Source organism: Natator depressus, chromosome 19, assembly GCF_965152275.1.
Source record: "Natator depressus isolate rNatDep1 chromosome 19, rNatDep2.hap1, whole genome shotgun sequence".
In the NCBI taxonomy this organism is placed as follows: Eukaryota; Metazoa; Chordata; order Testudines; family Cheloniidae; genus Natator; species Natator depressus.
This window is the reverse complement of record NC_134252.1, coordinates 7,938,248-7,947,051: the sequence shown is the minus strand read 5'-3', so window position 1 is coordinate 7,947,051 and position 8,804 is coordinate 7,938,248. Positions and strand designations below refer to the sequence as shown.

The 8,804-nt window shown below is 49.7% G+C and overlaps 1 pseudogene; it reads right to left on the bottom strand.

The window, feature by feature from the left end:
• Positions 1–1,322: 1,322 nt before the first annotated feature.
• On the bottom strand, positions 1,323–6,586 carry LOC141974435 (cyclic GMP-AMP synthase-like; annotated as a pseudogene).
• Positions 6,587–8,804: the final 2,218 nt, after the last annotated feature.

Sequence of the window (8,804 nt, the reverse complement as noted above, 5' to 3'; positions counted from 1 at the left end):
CACGCAGCTCTCCAGTGACTCTGCTTCTGCCTTCTAAGGAGCCCAGATACCACAGCGATGGGCACTAAACACAGCACACTCCCCAAACTCATAGGCCATTCCCCCTCCAGTCTGGGCAGGAAGAGAGAGAATGTTGTTACTTTTAAATCCTTGAAAGGTACTGGGTGGGTAACGGTGGCGATCGGCGTGATACAAGCACAAGTAGATTACTGGAGAGAACAGAATCATTATTAGGTCTTAACATCATCCAGGCAAGTCAGGGTGGAACATTTCAAACCCTTGTTTCCATTTTTATTTTTCATTTTCAGGAAATTACAAGAAAAACCTTCAGGACAGATCAAGAGACGTGACACAGGCGCTGGGCTGGAAGCATGACAGGAGCCTTTACATTACATCACACACCTGTTCTGGATTCATTCTCAATAGTTCTGTTACTGAAGTGGAAAAAATAGGGTGGCTAAAATACTTTCCAGCTTTTGTGACTAGTAACTAAAGAGCGCGTTGGCTAGTGCATAAAATGCCAGCTTCGTGTTTCAAATCCTATTGAGGTTGGGTTATGAGATTTGGTGATTCCACAGTTCCAGCAGCTGGACAGGGAGTGGCAGAGACTTGGAGAAATGCTGTTGGTGAATTTTGCGTATAGACTAGTAAGCCCTGGTCTACACTACAAAGCCCCACCCCTGAGTGATGCAGTCATTCCAACTGAATTCCAGGTATAGACAGTGCTATGGGAGGGCTTCTCCCATGGACATAGCTACCACCTCTTGGGGTGTACCTACACTGATGGGAGGAGCTTTTCTGTCGGCGTAGGTAGTGTCTTCATGCAACAGTTCAGCTGCACTGGTGCTGCAGCACTGTAAGTGTAGACAAGACCTAACTCCAGGAGGACAGAACACACAAACCAACATCTGCTTATTGTCAAGTAGTTTTAAAATAATATACTGTATTGGATTCATCTGCAAGCAGATTTAGTTAGAGTGTAGCTAAGCTATCCAAAGCTCCCACATTGCAGGACTGCTTTATAGCACAGTTAAAACATGGTTTGGTCTTGCAGCATAGACAGGATGGAATCGTGTTATTACCATACTCCTGAACCGGGCTAGATCCCTGCAAAGTTCAGGCGCACAGTTTAAACACGCTTTGATCCTAGCCACGTTACGGGGTGTGTTTTTATCATGTCTGAGGAACAGCGGTGTTATAACTGGATCCTGCAATGTGGTAGATTGTGTAGCTCTTGTGCATCCTGTCACTACTTACTAACAATTCACTTCTCAGCAGACTCCTCCAGTCCTTACAAATAGAAAGGTAGGCGCTCAGAATCTTTATGTCCCAAAGTGGGAGAGTCCAATCGACACCAGAACCATCAGACCCACAGTGATCATTAGAGGCCAGCTCATATCAGCATCCAGCAGTGGCAGGGCTGCGACCTTCTTCTTTCGGGACACAGTGGTTGACTGCTTCTCCTTTTGCTTCTCTCTTAAGCGCGCCAGCAGAAACTTCAGGTCATTGTGCGGAAAGAATTTGGTGCCAAACAGGTTGCATTTGGGAATGAAAAAATGAGGCAGGTGAGCGGTTGCCACCTGCTGAATGAAATTGGCCCGGACCCTTTCAAAACAGGGAGCAACACCGGATGGGTTCCCATCCTGGTCCTGCTTCCATTCCAGCAGCGTGTGAAAGAAAGAGGTCTCAGCGTGGTAGGAACTCAAAGGAGCCAGCTCCAAGGGGTGCTCTGTCTTCAGGACTCCCAAAAGACTTTCCAGCATCTGCAGACATTCTAGCCTAGAGAAGGGAAAGCCACATTCTTGGCATTAGCAATTTCTGTTACTATTGGGTCAAATCCCAAGCTCCTTACTCTGTTTTAATTCAGGCTGTGACCTCAGTGGGAATTTTGCCTAAGTAAGGGCCTGGGGGCCACAGTGTGGTAGACATTTGACCTACAAGAACATAAAAAAGGGGACAAATGCTGCTTCCACAGAGTAAGTCAATGAAGGTAAATATAGCAACACTAAATTTATGCAGGTGTAACTGAGAGCAGAATCTAGCCCAAGGTCCCTGCCCTAGAGAGCTGACAGTCAATGGGCCCAATCTTGCAAATGCTTACTGCCAGGCATACCATGAGCAGTCTCGTTGACGGATGGGATTACTCAGAAAAGTAAGCATTATGCTCAGTAATAGTGTTTGGAGGATTGGGCTCTAATTAACGAGGTCTGCATGGAGAAGAGGGGAGGTAATGCAGCTGAAGCAAGTGACAGAGTATTGATTTCAGTATAGGCCTTATTAGCTCAGTAGTTGTTGGTTGTTGTTTTTAAATCACTATTGAAGTCTCAGCTATTTCACTTTCGATAGAAGTTGAGCATAGATCACGCCTAACTAGCTGTAAAGGGAAATGAATATACTTCAAATGCATCATCATGTTCATTAATAATACTTTATACTTCATTTGCACCTTCCGGCTGAGGATCCCAAAACACTTTACACAAATCAAGATCATTACCCCCATTTTATAGGGGGGGAAACTTTGGTACAGACAGATGCTGTGACTTGCCCGAGGCCCCACAGTGAGCCAGTGGCAGAGAGAGGAATAGAATCCAGAAATCCAGATTCCCAGCCCTGTGCTCTAGACACTCAATCTCCCAGCTGATAGCAATGCTTTACATTTCATAGCACCTTCTATGCAAGGATCTCTAAGTACTTAACAGAAGAGGGTCCAGGTTCAAGTCAGGGTTTCCAGGGCAAAGAAAGTAAACTATTTCCAACAAAACCTGATGTTAGTCTGGCCTGTCTCGACCAGAACCGGGGGATACAAAGACCTCTGGCCCAGCCCTGGCTTTCCAGACTTGCGGACATACTTGGTGTGGCAGTGGTTTGCCACATGCACCTACCTGCGGCACTTGGTCATCTGACACTTCCGGGTGCTGGTGTGGCTTTTCAAAATCTCCTTTTCCACATGAGAGAAAGAAATTTTCCAGGTCTCTGAAATAACAGCAACCCCGATGTCAGCCTACGCCCCCCTCAGCTGGGCACAGAAGTCAGGGCAACAGAGGATACTGTGCAGGTGATGTGGAAATAGGATCATTTGTAATGTATTTTTGGTTCCAGTGTTGCCTGAGAAGTCACCCCTAACTGTGAAGCTCATAAAACAGCCCCAGGCCACTGGCTCACCCCCATCCCTCGCTGGTTCCCAGGGCTTCCTCACTCTTCCCAGCATTACCCCTCCCCAGCTCAGGGTTCCCCCTCTCCTCCCATGCCTGCCACTCTCCTGGGAATGCCTCTTGCTCCCTTGTGGGGTAGCTCTAGGTCGAGGACTTGAACTGAACAGAAAAGGGGGAGACATAATTTCCCTCAATACATGTTATGTATGGGCTCCACCGATGTCCCCAGAACATACAAGCCCTGTCTCAGCACGGCATACCCCACCAGGGGCTAGAAATATTATCTGCTGACTCCCTGAAGCTTTTCTTCTGGGAGCCTAGCTAAGGCCAGTGCATTTACCATAGTGGGCTACAGAGAACATACGGGCGGCTCTGGCAGTGCTATGAAAAGACAGGAGGGGGCGCTGGTCCCGCGGGCTGTGTGGGTTCCGTCCCCTGAAGGGGTGTTCATTGTCCCAGCTCTGCACACTACTACACCCGTCCCCAGGCCTCAGCCTGACAACTCAATCCTTAAGCAGTTTCCCAGGAGAACATGCGGTGGTGGTCAGTGGCTCTGGTGAGGGAGTTACCTTTGTTATCTTGACCAGGGGCCTCTTTAGCAATGAAATAGAGGGTCTTCCTCAGATATTGCTCCTTCTCCCCCAACAACTGCTTAATGTCCATCCCTTCGTCGTCTGAACTGGGCCACTGGCCAGAGATCTCCAGAGCAAGGACCAGGTCAATAGACATGAACGTGTCACCTCGGTTGTCCACCATCACTAGGGGCACCGCTGGGCCGTTCTGCTTTTTCCTCTCCAGCTTCATCTGCCATCCAGGAAAAGGCACTGAGGCACCAGACAGACAGTGGACAGACAAATGGGAGAGTTTAGAAAGAGGCAGTAATTCATCAAGGGGCTTGTTTGTGTTTAGATCATTGTCAGCCAAAGAAACCAAACCCACCAGAAACTCAACTAAATCCCTTAGGGAAGGACTCCTAGTGGGGAACCCACAGCTTTCCCCAGGAGATGGAGTCCAACGCACTCATCTCTGTGTAGTATGAAGGATCCTCAAGGGCCTAATACTTCGGCCTTTCACCTCTGGAGGCCTGGGTTCAAATCCTACTTGAGCTTGTGAAAATGAGCTTGTGGGTCTCAGCCTAGCCCCTATCTGAGCTATGCTGCAGCCACTGTTATTTTAAGAATGACTCAGGCCTGGAAGAGCAGGAGATGTCACAGGTCAGGGTGGAAGGGGGGATCCAGGTAGCCCCAGCACGGGGACACTCACCTGAGTAGAACACTTTGATGAACTGATCCAAGTGCTGCCGGAACTCAGTCATGATGCTCCCAGGGGACACAGTCTGCCCGTCCTCCAGCAGGAAGGCAGCTGGAAAGCTGCGGGACTTTCTCAGCAGAGTCAGGGTGTAGAAGAGTCCATCGTACCCCTCCACCTCAGTGTACTGAATATAATCTGGAATTGGCAGGCTCAGCAGCACATCAAACCCATTCGGGGGCAAGAGCTGTAGACAGAGTCACCTACTGGAGATGCTGCTGAATTCTTTTCAGGCTAATCCCCCCTTCTCCTTTCCTCCACCCATCCCCTTGATCCCATCCCTTCTCACTTCTCATCCCTCCTTCCTGCTTTCATTCCCTACCTCCCCTTTTCCCTGCTGCTGTCGCCCTAGAAGGCTCTGACTGCTCCCACCGCCTACCCTCCCTCTCCTTGTTACCTTCCCAAACTCATAGCTGCTCCCCGTCATCAGTTCTCTCACGTCCCTGAAGTAGGGTCTCTCGGGACATTCATTCAGGTAGCTAAAGAACTGGCGGAAGAAGGCATGGAGAAGATCAACTGCGTTGGCCACATCCAGCTGTTTCAGGCGGAGGGACTTTGCCCTCACTTTAATGCGGGTGAGGTTGTCTTTCTTCCAGTCTTGAAAGGTTTGCATTGCAGCTGAGGTCCCTGGTTTCTCACTCAGATCGGCGGAGGCATCTTGGGAATAGACCTGCCCCAGGTCTCCTAAATGGAAACATTAGAGATGAGAGATCCCTGGCAGTTCAGCCAGCTTCCTCCATATCAACCATGCTGCTACTGCTTCTACAATGCAAGTTTAGGTCCCGATCCTTCTTCCATTGGTAAACTCCAATGGGGGAGGAGCTGGGCCTCTTTTTGTGCAGGATCAGCCTTACAAACTGTCCTAAAAGATTCTGGCGGAAAGAGAAATGAAGGAGTGAAAGAGAAAGGAGACTTGAAATGTGATGGAGGAGTTGGAGACGTGGGGAAGCAGTTCCAGACAGCGGGTAATGCAGAGGAGAAGGCTCTAATGCTGTCAGGGGGAAGATTGCGAAAAGGAACAGCGGGAGTTGGCTGAGCAGAGGTAGTCAGAAAGAGGAGTAAAACGAGATCAGATCTGTGAGGTCAGCTGGAGTAAATGGGGTCAGGGCTGCCTTTATTTCAGTTAAGGGAAGGCAGGTTTGTGTGTTTTGTACTGCGGAGATGCGGCACCTCTGTTAATTCAGACCAATCATAAGAGAAGCCATGCTGGCATGATACCTACCTTCATTGCAGCTGGAGTGCCTTGCGCACTTACAGGATACTGCTAATGACAAGGAGAAGGTCCATGGCTTTCAGGTAATAGGACACTCTCCTCCCATAGTGCTGGATTCATCAGGAATGTAGGGATTGCCATATTGTGGGGGTGGGGGACATCTAACCCAGTGCCCTGTCCTCTGACAGTAGATACTTCCAGCAAAGCATTGCCCCATTCCCACCTACCATAGACTCAGCTATTGCGCAGTATTTTACCACTGAAGGTAATTTCCTCCTGACCTCAGCTGGTGAGCAGTTTATACCCTGAAGCCTGAGGATCAATGGCCCGGAAACCTTTTAGCTGAATTAGTGTAAGTGAGGGTGCTATTCTTAGTCAGCCAAATGCGTGCACTTTTAAAAGTCCAATATGGGAAAGGTGCAGGGCCCCTAATTTGGGGCCCCACAGCCGACTCACTCTGTCAACTCCCAAAGAGTCGGGAGAGGGAGGACAATAACCCATGTCATCTAGCTCCACCACCACATGCTGCGAGATCATCAAACAGAAAAATGGTGAAGCCTGGAGCATTTCTGAACGGCCATTTCCAAACAGTGCAGGTCCAAAGGAGAGTCCCTGACCTGCAGCTTCCCTGTGGAGCTTGTCCGACTCCACCTTCCACCTGCTCTGGGTGCCAAGGCTCTGGATCATGGGAGCCTAAAGTGTCTAGGGTCCACTGCTTCCTCGCCCTGAGGTTTGAAGATTCTGCTGCTTCTAATGGGGACAGGGCTCGCAGGCTGGCGGCTCCCTCTGTGTTTCCCGGCTCTTTGCTTCTGCCGGCTCTGCCCTTCCTCTGAGGACCCTTCTACACCCCACTATTCTTGGCAGGCGTAACATTGAGGGGCGTAGAGCTTGCACTTAGAGTCGGGCCTGCCATCTTGCATTTGGACCCTATGAGATTCAAAGAGAATCCAGGTGTTTATTGTGATTCCAGGTTTCTTTTCCCTAATGACTAATTAGAGGGAAAAGAAACCACAGATGTTCTAACTCACCCGATACTATATAGTCTCTGGTGCTTCTGTTCCAATCCCCCCCTCAGCCACCTCTGATGTCAGGAGAGAGGGATGCTGCCCTTAGTCATAAAAAAAAATGCAGGGCTAAGACGCAATGTGCTCATTTCACTTTCCTCTTAGGAAATGGGCAGAGGGAACCCAAAGCAGCCAGCAAGCGAATCGCCTCACTGCATCCCGCTCATAGCAGCAATTAGCATTTCCATCGTGCTTATCTTTAAAGAGCTGTACAGACATTAGCCGGGGGATCCTCCCAGCAGCCTGGGACAGAGATACATTATTAGCCCCGCTTTAGAGACTGGGGCCCAGCCAGCTAGAGAGGTGAAGAGACTTGCTCAAGGCCACCCCGCAAGGCAGTGGCAGAACAGGACCTAGACCTCAAGGAGCTCCTGGGTTCCAAATGTGCGGCCTCAGTCTCTACGCTGTTGGGGAAATGGCTTTCTGTCCTGGCTAGGGGGAGCAAAGATACAAAGCAGCCTTCAAACCAGGCAGCTCTCACATGCTGCCTCCTGATAGCAACATTACAGGAAATGATCACGTGACCTGGCCCAGACAACAGGCTAGGGGACAGGCCAAGTCCACGATACAGGGATGCTTTGAGATCATTGTTAAATATTTCAGTGTGAGCTGTACAGGTGGGCAGGTGCATCTAGCAAAACCATCAGATGGTCAGAAGGGGGACAAGACCTTTGAGGCACAAGGCGGGCAGATAAATGCCTCCCACATCCAGTGGAAAGACGGAGCGTTGTGGCTTGCAGAAAATCACCATCACTCTGTGGTCTCCTGGTAGCCTTCTGAATGGCATAGTTTGACTCCAAGCAGTGTGGGGCTTGGATGCTGACCCATAAGAGGACCCCTAGCTTACAAGGGGATCTGCAAAAAGAAAAGGAGGACCTGTGGCACCTTAGAGACTAACATTTATTTGAGCATAAGCCTTCATGAGCTACAGCTCTGCTGTAATTGTTGGATGACTACTGGCATCCTCCCTTTTTCCCAGCTCGGACACAGCTGCTTGCCCGTGGGAATCATGAAGAGTGCCTGCTCTTCCATTCTTTAATACTAGTTCATTCCTCCTTGCTGCCATGTCATACACCACCTAGGCAGGGTAGTGGAGCCATACTATCTTTTTACCTTCTCCAGGTGAGATCCACAAAGACCTCATCCAGCCCCTTTCCTGGCCAGAGGGCACATCTCAGTCCTCACATGCCATGGGGTCTCATCTGTCCAGACAGGGCCCAGCCACAGCCTTGGCGGAACTCCATTGACGGAGTTCCAGCAGGGCTGCGTTTGGCCCACCCTCGCTGGGCTTTGCTCTTTTCAGAGACCAGCTGCAACTAGCATTACTGCTTTTTTAATTCTCAGCTTCCACCTTTGTCTCTGGAGTCATTAATAAATTCTCAGTCAATCAGCCAGCTAGTTTATTGCCCTGATTTTCTTCCTGCCTCAGAAAGAAAAGCACCCAGTGGGGCCATTTCATTGTTAGAGGGACAGCCAAAATCGGACAGACCAAGCCGGAGCCTTTCCATGCATTTGGTTCCCAGAACAAGCCTACGTGTTCTATGCAAGTGTCCTCATGCCAAAGAGGAGTAACCCTCAAGATAACACTAGCTGTCCTCATTTTCACCTAGCATCCCTAGAGAGTTGAGAGCCGAAGGACTTTCAGATTAGAAGACATAAGGCAAGTTCTGCCTTGAGGTATGTGCAGCTCTCCCTACCAGTTACAGAAGCTATCCCATGCACACAGGGAAATTTGGTCTACCCCTCAGAAACCCACAGGTGGGAGAGGTTTAAGACCAATGTGTGGCTATTGAGCATGCCAGCTACTCCCTGCTAGCAGTCAGCCTGCAGTCATTTCCCCTTAGAGTCAAGCTGTTGACTGGGTTGTTCCCATCCCAGGCATGGGAGTTCCTCACCTGATTTGCAGTCACACAAGTAGACTCAGGGGGCTGTGTCTACACTAGAAGCACTACAGCAGCATAGCTATGGCCCCGTAGCATACCCAGAGTACAACAAGAGAAGGGTTTTCTGTTGCTGTAGGAACTCTACTTGCCTGAGTGATCAGAGCTAGGTCAACGGAGGCATTCT